Below are 6000 nucleotides of genomic sequence, written 5' to 3'. Positions count from 1 at the left end.
ATTGGACCATGTTAGGTCCTCCGAAATGTGAGGAGAGTTGCTGCCTCACAGCGCCGGAGACCCGGGTTCGATCCCGACCGCGGGGGCTCTCTGTGCGGAGTTTGTACATTCTCCCCGTGACCTGCGTGGGTTTTCTCCAAGATCTCCGGTTTCCTCCCACACTCCAAAGACGTGCGGGTTTGTAGGTTAATTGGCTCGGTGTAAATGTAAACATTGTCCCCGGTGTGTGTTTGTGTGGGATAGCGTTAGTGCGCGGGGATCGCTGGTCGGCGCGGACCCGGTGGGCCGAAGGGCCTGTTTCCGCGCAGTATCTCCAAACTAAACTAAACCAAACCCTTCTCCCATCACCCGTTCCTTCTCTCCAGAGACGCTGCCTGTCCCGCTGAGATTTTGGGGAGACTTTTTTGTGGAGGGGAGGGGAGGGGAGGAAAATGGTGGCCCGGGTCGGTCAACAGGCGAAGAGATAACAAGCCAATTAGTCACACCAGGGCCGGCCGGTGTGGACCGAGGTATTTTCTTCCCCCCCCCCCCCCCGGTGGAGATTCTCGCTCCACACGGATGACATTTTGCCGTCTCCCATGCCAACGGGCCCAGCAGGCTGCAGAGGAAGGAGACCGATTACTGTTGAGGAGAGAAGGCCCATGGATTAACCGAGAGGGGGGGAAGAATATCTCATTGTCTCATCTCTCCCCCACCCTCCAACCCACCCACCCAGTCTTAAAAATATCCATCGACTCGGTTGAGGAAACATAGAAAACAGGTGCAGGAGGAGGCCATTCGGCCCTTCGAGCCTGTACGCACCGCCATTCATTGTGATCGCGGCTGATCGTCCACAATCAGTAACCCGTGCCTGCCTTCTCCCCATACCCCTTGATTCCACCAGCCCCTAGAGCTCTATCGAACTCTCTCTTAAATCCATCCAGTGATTCGGCCTCCACTGCCCTCTGTGGCAGAGAGTTCCACAAATTCACAACTCTCTGGGTTGAAAAAGTTACTTCTCGCCTCAGTTTTAAATGGCCTCCCCTTTATTCTTAGACTGTGTGTGTGTGTGTGGCCCTTGGTTCTGGATTCGCCCAACATTGGGAACATTTTTCCTGCACCTAGCTTGTCCAGTCCTGTCATCATTTTACACGTCTCTATAAGATCCCCCTCTCGTCCTTCTAAACTCCTCGAGCCCTAGAGTCACGCAAAACGGGAAGTAGGCCCTTTTAGGCCCAACTCGGTAGGGGTGTCAGAGTTAGGCCGGGCAGCAGGGAACAAGGCCTGCGTTTGTTCATAAGCCCAAGAGGGATAGGAGCAGAATTAGACCACTCGACCCCTCTAGGGTCTCGACCCGAAACGTCGCCCGTTCCTTCTCTCCAGAGATGCTGCCTGTCCCGCTGAGTTACTCCGACATTTTGCGTCTGCCTTTCGAACACTCGTCCCGTCCTACATTCTAGGGGTCATTTACAATGACCCGGGTGACGGGGAGAACGTGCAAACTCCGTACGGACAGCGCCCGCGGTCGGGATGGAAGCCGGGTCTACCGCCACTGCGCCACCGTGACCGGCCCGCCGGGCCCCAATTTGCGCTGGGCCTCACTCTGACAACGGAGGAGGCCCAGGACAGGAAGGTCAGACTGGGAGTGGGAGGGAGGGGTTGAAGTGCTGAGCCACCGGGAGATCAGGTTGGTGAGGCCCACCGCAAATTGGAGGAACAGCAACCTCATATTTCGCCTGGGCAGCTCTACCCCAGCGGTATGAACATCGGCTTCTCCAACTTTAGATAGTCCCTCTGTCCCTCTCTCCCCCTCCCCCTTCCCAGTTCTCCCTCCATCTTCCTGTCTCCACCTAGATCCTTTCTTTGTCCCCCACCTTAACATCAGTCTGAAGAAGGGTCTCGACCCAAAACGCCACCCTTTCCCTCTGTCCTAGATGCTGCCCGACCCGCTGAGTTACTCCACCATTTTGTGAATAAATACCTTCTGTGTGTGTGGGATAGTGTTAGTGTGCGGGGATCGCTGGTCGGCGCGGACCCGGTGGGCCGAAGGGCCTGTTTCCGCGCTGTATCGCTAAACTAAACCAAAGTTCATGAGCACTGTGCGGGCAGGAACTGCAGACGCTGGTTTAAACCGAAGATAGACACAAAACGCTGGAGTAACTCAGCGGGACAGGCAGCATCTCTGGGGAGAAGGAATGGGTGACGTTTTGGGCCTTGAAGAATGGTCGGAGACCCCCCTCAGTTACAGTTTGGCTTATTGTCACCTGTACCAAGGTACAGCGATGACCTTTTGTCACGTGCCAACCAGTCAGCGGAAAGACAATACAATAGACAATAGGTGCAGGAGGAGGCCATTCGGCCCTTCGAGCCTGTACGCACCGCCATTCAATGTGATCATGGCTGATCATTCCCAATCAGTACCCCGTTCCTGCCTTCTCCCCGTACCCCCTGACTCCGCTATCCTTAAGAGCTCTATCCAGCTCTCTCTTGAATGCGTTCAGAGAATTGGCCTCCACTGCCCTCTGAGGCAGAGAATTCCACAGATTCACAACTCTCTGACTGAAAAAGTTTTTCCTCATCTCCGTTCTAAATGGCCGACCCCTTCTTCTTAAACTGTGTGTGGCCCCTGGTTCATGACTCCCCCAACATTGAGAACATGTTTCCTGCCTCTAACGTGTCCAACCCCTTAATAATCTTGTACGTTGCGATAAGATCCCCTCTCATCCTTCTAAATTCCAGTGTATACAAGCCTAGTCGCTCCAACATATGATAGTCCCGCCATTCCGGGAATTAACCTAGTATTAACCTAACACACGATTACAAGATTACAATCGAGCCGTCCACAGTATAGGAAGGAACCACAAAATGCTGGAGTAACTCAGCGGGTCAGGCAGCATCTCGGGAGAGAAGGAATGGGTGACGTTTCGGGTCGAGACCCTTCTTCAGACTGAAGCATTTTGTGATACTCTAGCGTTTTGTGAATAAAGACCTTACCAGTCACTGAAAGGAAGCATGCAGGTACAGCAGGCAGTGAAGAAAGCCAATGGAATGTTGGCCTTCATAACAAGAGGAGTTGAGTATAGGAGCAAAGAGGTCCTTCTACAGTTGTACAGGGCCCTAGTGAGACCGCACCTGGAGTACTGTGTGCAGTTGTACAGGGCCCTAGTGAGACCGCACCTGGAGTACTGTGTGCAGTTGTACAGGGCCCTAGTGAGACCGCACCTGGAGTACTGTGTGCAGTTGTACAGGGCCCTAGTGAGACCGCACCTGGAGTACTGTGTGCAGTTGTACAGGGCCCTAGTGAGACCGCACCTGGAGTACTGTGTGCAGTTTTGGTCTCCAAATTTGAGGAAGGATATTCTTGCTATTGAGGGCGTGCAGCGTAGGTTCACCAGGTTGATTCCCGGAATGGCGGGACTGTCGTATGTTGAAAGGCTGGAGCAATTAGGCTTGTATACACTGGAATTTAGAAGGATGAGGGGGGATCTTATTGAAACATATAAGATAATTAGGGGATTGGACACATTAGAGGCAGGAAACATGTTCCCAATGTTGGGGGAGTCCAGAACAAGGGGCCACAGTTTAAGAATAAGGGGTCGGCCATTTAGAACGGAGATGAGGAAGAACTTTTTCAGTCAGAGAGTGGTGAAGGTGTGGAATTCTCTGCCTCAGAAGGCAGTAGAGGCCAGTTCGTTGGATGCTTTCAATAGAGAGCTAGATAGAGCTCTTAAGGATAGCGGAGTGAGGGGGTACGGGGAGAAGGCAGGAACGGGGTACTGATTGAGAGTGATCAGCCATGATCGCATTGAATGGCGGTGCTGGCTCGAAGGGCTGAATGGCCTCCTCCTGCACCTATTGTCTATTGTCTATTGATTTGTTCCAGCATCTGAAGTTATTTTCCTACACTAGCACTGTGTGATTCTTGCCTCTCTATATATCTTACTTTTGGTCTATTCTTATTACTCTTTATTACTTTCTCATCTAATTCTATTACTCTATCGTTCTCTCGTGTGTCAGGCGACGTGAGCTCCCTTCTGTTGGCTTCTGTTGTCCAACATGTTGGCAGAATGTTTGCCATTGCCTTATGACATGTAGTATATAAATAAACTTACCTTGCCTTGCGTTTGTGAATGGCTCCAAGATATGGGGGGGGGGGGGGGGGTGAGCAAATCAGGAACGGGGTACTGATTGTGGATGACCAGCCATGATCGTATTGAATCTTATAGAATCTTATTGGGGAATGGTATGTTGGCATTCATAGCAAGAGGATTTGAGTATAGGAGCAGGGAGGTTCTGCTGCAGTTGTACAGGGCCTTGGTGAGACCGCACCTGGAGTATTGTGTACAGTTTTGGTCTCCTAACCTGAGGAAAGACGTTCTTGCCTTAGAGGGAGTACAGAGAAGGTTCACCAGATTGATCCCTGGGATGGCGGGACTTTCATATGAAGAAAGACTGGATAGACTGGGCTTGTACTCGCTGGAATTTAGAAGACTGAAGGGGGATCTTATAGAAACATATAAAATTCTTAAGGGGTTGGAGAGGCTAGATGCAGGAAGATTGTTCCCGATGTTTGGGGGAGTCCAGAACCAGGGGTCACAGCTTAAGGATAAGGGGGAAGTCTTTTAGGACCGAGATGAGAAAACATTTCTTCACACAGAGAGTGGTGAATCTGTGGAATTCTCTGGCACAGAAGGTAGTTGAGGCCAGTTCATTGGCTATATTTAAGAGGGAGTTAGATGTGGCCCTTGTGGCTAAAGGGATCAGGGGGTATGGAGAGAAGGCAGGTACAGGATACTGAGTTGGATGATCAGCCATGATCACATTGAATGGCGGTGCGTACAGGCTCGAAGGGCCGAATGGCCTACTCCTGCACCTATTTTCTATGTTTCTATGAATGGCGGTGCTGGCTCGATCGAAGGGCCGAACGGCCTCCTCCTGCGCCTGTTTTTTTCTGTTTCTGTTTCTGATTATTTGCTTCAACTTTCCTCTCTCTCCCCGATTTTTCCGGCAGGAATCTTCCTTCCCCGTTCTGAGCTGGAGCCACAAGTCCCGGAAAACCACCTCTCTGGAAAGACAGGTAGGCCTCTTGAACGTTGGGCCTGTGTCGGGCGGCTGCGGTGGCGCGACGGTAGAGTTGCCGCCATACAATAGACAATAGGTGCAGGAGGAGGCCATTCGGCCCTTCGAGCCTGTACGCACCGCCATTCACCGTGATCATGGCTGATCATCCACAATCAGTACCCCGTTCCTGCCCTCTCCCCGTACCCCCTGACTCCGCTATCCTTAAGAGCTCTATCTAGCTCTCTCTTGAATGCATTCAGAGAATTGGCCTCCACTGCCTTCTGAGGCAGAGAATTCCACAGATTCACAACTGAAAAAGATTCTCCTCATCTCAGTTCTAAATGGCCGACCCCTTATTCTTAAACTGTGTGTGGCCCCTGGTTCTGGACTCCCCCAACATTGGGAACATGTTTCCTGCCTCTAACGTGTCCAACCCCTTAATAATCTTCTCATCCTTCTAAATTCCAGTGTATACAAGTCAAGTCAAGTCAAGTCAAATTTATTTGTCACATACACATATACGATGTGCAGTGAAATGAAAGTGGCAATGCCTGCGGATTGTGCACAAAAAAGAATTGCAGTTACAGCATATAAATAAAGTTAATAAGTTACTATAGTGTAGACAAAAATTTAGTCTCTGGGGTTATAAAAGTTGACAGTCCTGATGGCCTGTGGGAAGAAACTCCATCTCATCCTCTCCGTTTTTAGCCCAGTCGCTCCAGTCTTTCAACGTACGACAGTCCCGCCATTCCGGGAATTAACCTGGTGAACCTACGCTGCACGCCCTCAATAGCAAGAATAGTCAGAGACCCCGGGTTCCATCCCGACCACGGGCGCCGTCTGTGCGGAGTTTGTACGTTCTCCCCGTGACCTGCGTGGGTTTTCTCCCAGATCTTCGGTTTCCTCCCACACTCCAAAGACGTGCGGGTTTGTAGGTTAATTGGTTCGGTATATATGATG

General features: G+C 51.2%; 1 protein-coding gene across 1 annotated transcript in view; it reads left to right on the top strand.

Moving 5' to 3' along the window:
- The first annotated feature begins 4986 nt into the window (after positions 1–4986).
- Positions 4987–6000, top strand: part of LOC144609670 (guanine nucleotide-binding protein G(I)/G(S)/G(T) subunit beta-2-like) — a 97402-nt gene continuing 96388 nt past the window's right edge. Inside the window, exon 1 of the mRNA XM_078428173.1 lies at positions 4987–5056. The gene's annotated coding sequence lies outside the window, so the exon portion shown is untranslated. The remainder of the gene's footprint in view (positions 5057–6000) is intronic.

Source organism: Rhinoraja longicauda, chromosome 34, assembly GCF_053455715.1.
Source record: "Rhinoraja longicauda isolate Sanriku21f chromosome 34, sRhiLon1.1, whole genome shotgun sequence".
NCBI lineage: Eukaryota > Metazoa > Chordata > Chondrichthyes > Rajiformes > Arhynchobatidae > Rhinoraja > Rhinoraja longicauda.
This window is presented reverse-complemented; position numbering and strand designations above follow the sequence as displayed.